The sequence below is a fragment of the Oncorhynchus gorbuscha genome, linkage group LG02 (assembly GCF_021184085.1).
Source record: "Oncorhynchus gorbuscha isolate QuinsamMale2020 ecotype Even-year linkage group LG02, OgorEven_v1.0, whole genome shotgun sequence".
In the NCBI taxonomy this organism is placed as follows: Eukaryota; Metazoa; Chordata; class Actinopteri; order Salmoniformes; family Salmonidae; genus Oncorhynchus; species Oncorhynchus gorbuscha.
Genome location: NC_060174.1, coordinates 19594887 through 19604551, shown reverse-complemented (window position 1 = coordinate 19604551; position 9665 = coordinate 19594887).

Genomic DNA, 9665 nt, shown 5'->3' with positions numbered 1-9665 from the left:
CAATGTGATTTTCTGGATTTTTGTTTTAGATTCCGTCTCCCACAGTTGAAGTGTACCTATGATAAAAAATGACAGACCTCTACATGCTTTGTAAGTAGGAAAACCTGCAAAATCAGCAGTGTACCAAATATTTTTTCTCCCCACTGTATATATATATATATATATCCTCTCTCTCTCTACCATCCACAGGATTCGATCTTAGCATCAGAGCAATAACTTGGTTCATCTTTGTTTTATTGTTCTACCTCAGCTTTAGGCAGTGGTTTTAGTACCGTCACGCTATCTGTCATGAGAACAGGTTGGTCTTCTCTGTATTACAAGGGATTTTATAGCTTCACATGTTTGCAATACAATGTGTATTGTTACCCAATCTAATTAATCTGTCCATGTGTCGCATGTTGAAGACAGTTCCCACAGTGCACAGTCATTGTTGAAAGGTGGAAACATCTTTAAAACAAGATAAGGGTGTGTAAGTTGTTGTCTGTGGTTTCACTGATTTCCTGCTATGCTGATTTGACTGCCTCAAGTTAGAGTACATTCAACGATACTACTTGAGTTCAGATATTTCGAAATGGCATGTTCCTAATGTGTTCTGAGAACTCTGATTGTGAAACAGAGTTGCATTGGACTGCCATGTCTTCATATAGATTGAATGAGAGGTACATAGTTCATGAATGGAGCACAGTGGCTTCAGGGCCAGTCAGGCTGGCAATCTGCTTAGCATAATGACAGGAAAGGATGTTGTTTCAATGCTCCCCTCCAACCCACAGGAACCACTTCCACTCTCTGACACTTCTCCACTCCCCCAGATATCACTCTATCAAAATGCCTCTAGAGGCATGACCAATCCATCACAGACCCATATTGTAATATGGCCTCATAAACTACATAATGCTCTCCTATGTTTAATATGGCTGTTGTGGTTGACTGACCTGTAATTGGGGTAACAAGTGCAGTCAGGTTCATCTCCACATTCTTGACATTCAAGTTTTCTCCGTCGGGTATTAACAAGGCCTTCAAATATGTTACATTTATATTATTTTTTGGTTTTAGAGTCACACCCCAAAACACTGTTTATTTATAGTTAACACATTAACACATTTATAGTACACATAAAACATTCATAAAACTTTCATTAATCCCCCTAATATTGTGTTTACACCGAGTTTGAATGAAGATTGCATCCAACATTCCCCTCTGCCCCTCTGTGTTTGTTTTGGTTGTTTGATTGCGCAGATTGCTAATGGCTGGTCAGTCAGAGGGTAGAAGATGGATGTACAGGCTTTTGTTCCTTTTTCCAATTGTTATTTAGGATAGGCTGTACTTGGCTACTAAATGTGTACCTAAAGCAGTATTAGCGAGTAGGCTGTCCATATAGCTAGATCCACATAGCCATCTGTATTACCATGCATTGTTCAAAACATTAGGAGCACCTGCTCCTTCCATGACATAGACTGACCAGGTGAATCCAGGTGAAAGCTATGATCCCTTATTGATGTCACCTGTTAAATCACATGTTAAGTGTATGTGTGCCATTCAGAGGGTGAATGAGTAAGAAAAAATATTTAAGTGCCTTTGAACTGGGAATGGTAGTAGGTGCCAGGCGCGCCGGTTTAAATGTGTCAAGAATTGCAGCACAACATATTATAGTGCCTTTGAACGGGGTATGGTAGTAGGTGCCAGGCGTACAGGTTTAAATGTGTCAAGAAGGTGTTCCTCATGTTTTGTACACTCTGTGTATAACCCCACAATATGATTCATTGATAGATTCCAAGCAGTTTACCACCTGCAGTATTGCTCGTAGTGTATCCAAATCAAACTGGTGGCAAAATCAAACATTTGACACTGAGCTTCTCCAATCAATGAGGGCTAATCCCGGACTTAAACCATACATCTGTTTGGTAATTGGTTGGGCTACTGGAGGGATGAACCATGGCTGGAGGAGACTGTGGTGGCTTTGGAGTGTTCCATTCTGCAAATAACCCATTCCTGTTCTCAGATTCAAAGAGAAGCAATTCTGGCAGCCTCCTGGGCCACATTGTCTGTGATATTCTCTCCCCCTGTGTGTATTTTCCTCAGGGATTCATTATTTGTTCCGAATATAAATAACAGTCAAGAGCCAGATGCAGGAGGGAGACAATTTAAATTCCAGTAAACTTCCAGGGAGTAATCGGGAGCAGAGGGGACGGTTTCCTCCCAGTTCACTTTATACTACATTGTGACCGGCAGCTTATCCATATAGCCTTCTTTTTTTTGGGGGGGGGGGGTAGCAGATAAATCAGCTATGAAACTAGCAGACAGATCAAAAAACATTTACATGCATTATTTCTGATCCCCTTTTTATTTTCATTTTTTTTGCCCCTGCCACCCTCTCCTCCGGTTGGAGGACCTGGTGGAAAACATAAAAATTCAATATATATACATATATTGAGAGACCTCTTGAGTTGAACCAGTAAATCTCAGAGCTTTGAGGTTCCAATAGCCTACCAGGAAGTGTTCTCACAGTGCTGATGACATGCAGGCCGAAGCCCAGACTCAAATCTGCAAGCTGTGCAGTCAGGAAATGAAGGAATCAAGCTGCCACGAGTGAGGAAAGTGGTGTGAACTTCACAGGGCATAACTACAGCATTTGCTATTGTGTAAATCTAATGCGTGTGTGTAATGACAGAGTAACATTGCATCTCATTGACCAACATTTAGATACAGTGCATTCGGAAAGTATTCAGACCACTTGACTTTTTCCACATTTGGTAGGTTACAGCCTTATTCTGAAATGGATTCAATCGTTTTTCCCCCTCATCAATCTACACACAATACCCCATGATGACAAAGCAAAAACAGGTTTTTAGAATTTACATTAGTATTCAGACCATTTACTAAGTACTTTGTTGAAGCACCTTTGGCAGCGATTACAGCCGTGGAGTCTTCTTGGGTATGACGCTACAAGCTTGGCACAACTGTATTTGGGGAGTTTCTCCCATTATTCTCTGCAGATCCTCTCAAGCTCTGTCAGGTTGGATGGAGAGCATTGCTGCACAGCTATTTTCAGGTCTCTCCAGAGATGTTAGATCGGGTTCAAGTCCGGGCTCTGGCTGGGCCACTCAAGAACATTCAGAGACTTGTCCCGAAGCCACTCCTGCTTTGTCTTGGTTGTGTGCTTAGGGCTGTTGTCCTGTTGAAAGGTGAACCTTCGCCCTAGTCTGAGGTCCTGAGCGCTCTGGAGCAGGTTTTCATCAAGGATCTCTGTACCTTGCTCCGTTCATCTTTGCTTCGATCCTGACTAGTCTCCCAGTCCCCACAGCATGATGCTGCCACCACCATGCTTCACCGTAGGGATGGTGCCAGGTTTCCTTCAGACGCGACACCTGGCATTCAGGCCAAAGAGTTCAATCTTGGTTTCATCAGACCAGAGAATCTTGTTTCTCATGGTTTAGGTGCCCTTTTGGCAAACTCCAAGCAGGCTGTCATGTGTCTTTTAATGAGGAGTGGCTTCCGTCTGGTCACTCTACCATAACGGCCTGATTGGTGGAGTGCTGCATAGACAGTTGTCTTTCTGGAAGTTTCTCCTATCTTCACAGAGGAAATCTAGGGCTCTGTTAGAGTGACCATTGGGTTCTTGGTCACCTCCCTGACCAAGACCCTCTTCCCTGATTGCTCAGTTTGGCCGGGTGGCCAGCTCTAGGAAGAATCTTGGTGGTTCCAAACTTCTTCCATTTAAGAATGATGGAGGCCACTGTTTTCAATTGTCACACCCTGATCTGTTTCACCTGTTCCTGTGCTTGTCTCCACCCCCTCCAGGTGTCGCTTATTTTCCCCAGTGTATTTATCCCTGTGTTTCCTGTCTCTCTGTGTCAGTTCGTCTTGTATGTTTAGTCAAGTCAACCAGCGTGTTTTTCCCGTTCTCATTTTTCTAGTCCTCCCGGTTTTGACCCTTGCCTGTTTCTGGACTCTGTACCCGCCTGCCTGACCATTCTGCCTGTATGCTACTCTGTACCTCCTTGACTCAGATCTGGTTTGGACCTTTTAGCCTGTCCACGACCATTCTCTTGCCTGTCCACGACCATTCTCTTGCCTGTCCACGACCATTCTCTTGCCTGTCCACGACCATTCTCTTGCCTGTCCACGACCATTCTCTTGCCTGTCCACGACCATTCTCTTGCCTACCCCTTTGGATTATTAAACATTGTAAGACTCAAACCATCTGTCTCCCGTGTCTGCATCTGGGTCTGGCCTTGTGCCTCGATATCAATACTGCAGAATTTTTTTTGTACCCTTCCCCAGGTCTCTGCCTCAGCACAATCCTATATTGGCGCTTTACGGACAATTCCTTCAACCTCATGGCTGGTTTTTGCTCTGACATGTACAGTCAGCCACCGTGCTTCTACACCTGCATTGCTTGTTGTTTGGGGTTTTAGGCTGGGTTTCTGTACAGCACTTTGAGATATCAGCTGACGTACGAAGGGCTATATAAATACATTTGATTTAATTTACTGTGTGCCTTTCCAAATCATATCCAATCAATTGAATTTACTACTGGTGGACTCCAATCAAGTTGTAGAAACATCTCAAGGATGATCAATGGAAACAGGATGCACCTGAGCTCAATTTTCAGTCTCATAGCAAAAGGGTCTGAGGACTTATGTAAATAAGGTATTTAAAATAAATAGTAATTAAATTTGCAAACAATTTTAAAATACGTTTTCTGCTTTGTCATAATGGGATATTGTGTGTAGATTGCAAAGCATTTTTATTTTATTTAATACATTTTAGAATAAGGCTAACAAAATGTGGAAAAATTCAAGGGGTCTGAATACTTTCCGAATGCACTGTACGTACAGAAGCAATGATTGAATTGATTAGGCACATTGTGTTTATGTTAAATTAGGTTGTATATTCATCATAAATAAGCAAATGTATTTCTCCACCATAAAAACAAGACTCCACAATATTTCTGTGGAATCATTAGGCTAAATGTAAGTCTGATGTTTGAGTTAAATGGTTTGAAGACTGATTTGCAGCTTTGCCTATTTCTGGGACTCTGCGGCCTATGCATTTTTAAAATCTTTTCCATTGGCGATCATCATCCATCCTCTTTGTTCAACAGTTCAGCAAACTCCTCACTGGAAATACACTCACCATTTTCCCATTACTTTCTTGATAACCTGCCAACGGATGTAATGATCTCCTTATTTTACAGCAGTACATCTGCACTCTACATGGCATGAGCATGACCCTCTCCTATCACTTTGTGTGTTGGTGTGTGATTCTACCCAGCGCAGTGCCACAGCCTGCTGATGGTGATGAATGAGCTGGAGGGGATGATGAAGTGGCTGGAGTCAGGCCCTCATCTGATGCAGCCTTGGGGATGAATACCACAAGGCCAGCCCCACACTATGCTAAACATCCTGGTTCATTTGCACTGAAGCAGCAGGAAGCACCTCCCTCAGGGCCAGGGTCCAAGGTTTGAATTATGAAGACACCCAGGGATGCATACTCAAATATAACAATATTGATCCAGAGAGGCATATTTTTAGGGGGCCTGTCACCCCTAAGAGTTAGTGTGTAATTTTAACCCTACCAGGGTTCCCATCTCAGGGCAAGGTGCGCTCTCCCAGAGTGACATCCAGTCAGGGTGGCCTTGGTCTGGCCCAGGGGTTAGGAGTCAGAGTTATTGGATGGGGTCTCTTTGGGGTGGGAAAGGTGGGTGTTAGGAGCAAGAGGTACTGTGGGTGGCCAGGGATGTGGGGATTTGGGGAGTGTGAGGTGTGGTGAGGGGCTAGAGGTACTGGAGGTTGGAGGCTGAGGGTCTTTGCCAAGGCCATGGTGGAGGTGCTCCAATCAAGTGGGATTACCATGCCACCTGTCTGCACGTTGCTGCCCAGCCTTGATATGCTGCGGCGGGGTGGCAGCCAGATGTGGAGGTGCAGCTGTGGTTCAGACCTGGAGAGTTTACGTAGTCCCTCTGGATTTCCCCCTAAGCCTCTCCACAGCACAGACGGCCATTCAGCTAGGAACCACATGTGCCTCCCTCCTTCCCTCCCTCTCTCCGCCCTCCTCAATTCCAGGATGCAACAGATCCTCAGAGGAATCTATTACCCCCTCTTCATCCCCACTGGTCTTGGTTATCCGATTCATTACGTGGGAAGGAATAACTCTGGCCACTCAACATCCACCCACCTATTGTCAGGGCTCTCTCATTAGGGTGAACTGTATGTGTTTCCATAGATGTTCACTAAATGTACGATCTGTGAATAGGTAATTGCAGGTCAATTGAATCAGAAAGAACACATTGACTTGACGTGTTTATGTTTTTCCATGTCTCTGTCAGTTGTGACTGGGGTGAACATGACCTTATTGCAAAGCCTTCAAAGAAAAAGCCCTTGAAAGAACACACAGAGCTCCGAGCTCACAAGGCAATATGCACCATGCTCCCCCTCTTTAACGGCTTACCGTAAAATTCTCAAAGCTTTAGGAAACATATGTGTCTATTTTTATTGGCAAAAGCAATTGAGCAGCCCTCTGCGTGTGTTGGCATAGATCAGACAGGATTTCTGCCATGGATAATTCCAACTAACACTTCAGAACCGATGACTAAAAAGGGGTTTCTAGAGGTCATTATATTGGGGATTCTTTTTAAAAATAAATTTGTGCATATTTAGTTTTATTTTCTAATGTCAACCACAATATGGGCACTTTATGGAAATTATGGGTAATTTCAACAACACCCACTTTTGTGGCGATTGAAAAGGAAAGTAAATAAAAGATCTGAACACATGCAGATATCAGGACAGACAGACATCCTTCGACATTGTGATCTGCTGTTCCTCCATGCCCTCCCTGGTCGCCCAACAAAGAGGCAGGCTCTTGTCGGGAAACCGAGCGTGGGCAGGAGAGAGCTGGGTATCTGCCACATGCCGTGTAACCCCTCCCTGCGGGTTGAGAGTGGTGCCCATATGCGTAGAATGTGTGTGTAGGGGTGGCTTTATGTGCCCTTTGTGTGTTCCCTTTCCCTGTGTGCCTTGAGTGGTGCCGGGTACGTAGGCATCCCTTCCCAGCACAGGCAGCACCGTGTATGGCATCCTGCGTTGGCACGGCCCACAGCCCACCCTGACAAAGCCAGCCCTGGCTTGCCCTGCCTGCCCAGACTCCCCTGCCCTGGCACCGGACCCTGGAAAGTTCAAATGCTCCAACTCAGGATAAATAAACAAATCCCCCATAAATAGAAAAACCAGGGTTTTCTGTTCATTAATAGACTACCACCTTTTGAAAGCTGTATTGTGTGCACTGTCTATCTGAGAGGACAATAACACAATGATTTAGGGATAAAGAGGAACAATACAGCTCTGTGTGACAGATAGTCACATTGAGATGCTCTTTTGTTTGAAATTAACTCAAACGGATCAATGCCTCAGTGTCTTCTGTTTAAAGAACAAAATCACCCCATAATGCATCAGAAAACTAAACTTAGGAAGTAGTGGTTCTTAGGACGAACACATCGTCTAATTTGTGTAGTTTGATTCATTATGACACTGAGAAGTCATTTATCAGTATAATTATTCTGACACGGCTTTCTCCCACCCACTACGTTTGTGAAGCATTATGTAACTTAAAGGAGTCTAGTCTTTTATGAGCAGAACCTGTGTCTTGACAATTTGCGTAGTTGTTTCTTTTGATAAGTGTGGGGTCATTGCAGGAGAAAAAAGAAACGGCTGATTTTTAGAGGCCCATTATCAGCAACCATCACTCCTGTGTTTCAATGGCACGTTGTGTTCGCTAATCAATGTTTATCATTTTAAAAGGCTGATTGATCATTAGAAAAGCCTTTTGTAATTATGTTAGCACAGCTGAAAACTGGTGTTCTGATTAAAAAAGCAATACAACTGGTCTTCTTTAGACTAGTTGATTATCTGGCGCATCAGCATTTGTGGGTTCGATTACAGGCTCAAAATGGCCAGAAACAAAAACCTTTCTTCTGAAACTCATCAGTCTATTCTTGAAATGGAGGCTATTCCATGCGAGAAATTGCCAAGAAACTGAAGATCTTGTTCGGCGCTGTGTACTACTCCCTTCACAGAACAGCGCAAACTGGCCCTAACCAGAATAGAAAGAGGAGTGCGAGGCCCTGGTGCACAACTGAGCAAGAGGACAAGTACATTAGACTGTCTAGTTTGAGAAACAGACGCCTCACAAGTCCTCAACTGGCAGCTTCATTAAATAGTACTTGCAAAACACCAGTCTCAACGTCAACAGTGAAGAGGCGGAAGGCCAGCATCAAACTAGACACTGCATATGTGTATCTTTCTACCAAGAAATGTCAGGCCTTTCAGCGAATGAAATAGTTAGGGGATATGAGGATCTTTCCAGCTTTCAGTGCGGTGGCTATGTCATGTAATTCGACACCAGAGTCACTTGTTACCTCAACTCATAAACTCACTTGCTGGGCTGAGACTGAGATTCAGAAGTGAATATACTACCCGGATAAAGCACTACATAAACTTCAGTTAGTGATAAATACGGCTGCTAGAATCCTGACTCGAACCCCCAAAATTGATCAGTTTACTCCAGTGCTAGCCTCCCTACACTGGCTTCCTGTCAAGGCAAGGGCTGATTTCAAGGTTTTACTGCTAACCTACAAAGCATTACATGGGCTTGCTCCTATCTATCTCTCTGATTTGGTCCTGCCGTACATACCTACACGTACGCTACGGTCACAAGACGCAGGCCTCCTAATTGTCCCTAGAATTTCTAAGCAAACAGCTGGAGGCAGGGCTTTCTCCTATAGAGCTCCATTTGTATGAAATGGTCTGCCTACCCATGTGAGAGACGCAAACTCGGTCTCAACCTTTAAGTCTTTACTGAAGACTCATCTCTTCAGTGGGTCATATGATTGAGTGTAGTCTGGCCCAGGAGTGTGAAGGTGAACGGAAAGGCTCTGGAGCAACGAACCGCCCTTGCTGTCTCTGCCTGGCAAGTTCCCCTCTTTCCACTGGGATTCTCTGCCTCTAACCCTATTACAGGGGCTGAGTCACTGGTTTACTGGGGCTCTTTCATGCCCCCCCTAGGAGGGGTGCGTCACTTGAGTGGGTTGAGTCACTGATGTGATCTTCCTGTCTGGGTTGGCGCCCCCCCTTGGGTTGTGCCATGGCGGAGATCTTTGTCGGCTATACTCAACCTTGTCTCAGGATGGTAAGTTGGTGGTTGAAGATGTCCCTCTAGTGGTGTTCCTACATCGACTACACCACAGCAGATGATCTGCCATTTCTCACAGACACAGACACAGCACTCGGACCAGCAGAATCAGAAATAAGTCAGATAATTTCAAACATTTAGCAGTATCGGCCTCAGTAACTCTTTTTTTGGTCTCTCTAACTTTTTCGACTCCACCCTTCCATGTTTCTGTTTTGACTGAGTGACTGACAGAGTCAGAGTGGGTCTCACTCTCTTTGATGATGCGCATTTGACTTTGAATGGCTGAGTTGAGGTGGGGAAGATTCACAATCAGAAAACCAGACTCTCCCATCTTAGTAGGGGGGCCGGCTGTTCCCCACATGCTCAATATAGATGATTATGACAACAGAGAAATAGAGCAAAAGTAATTTAAAAAACAGGCACAATATCGACCAGCCCTTCTGGCATTTACCAGAATTGCCAGACTGTCAATCAAA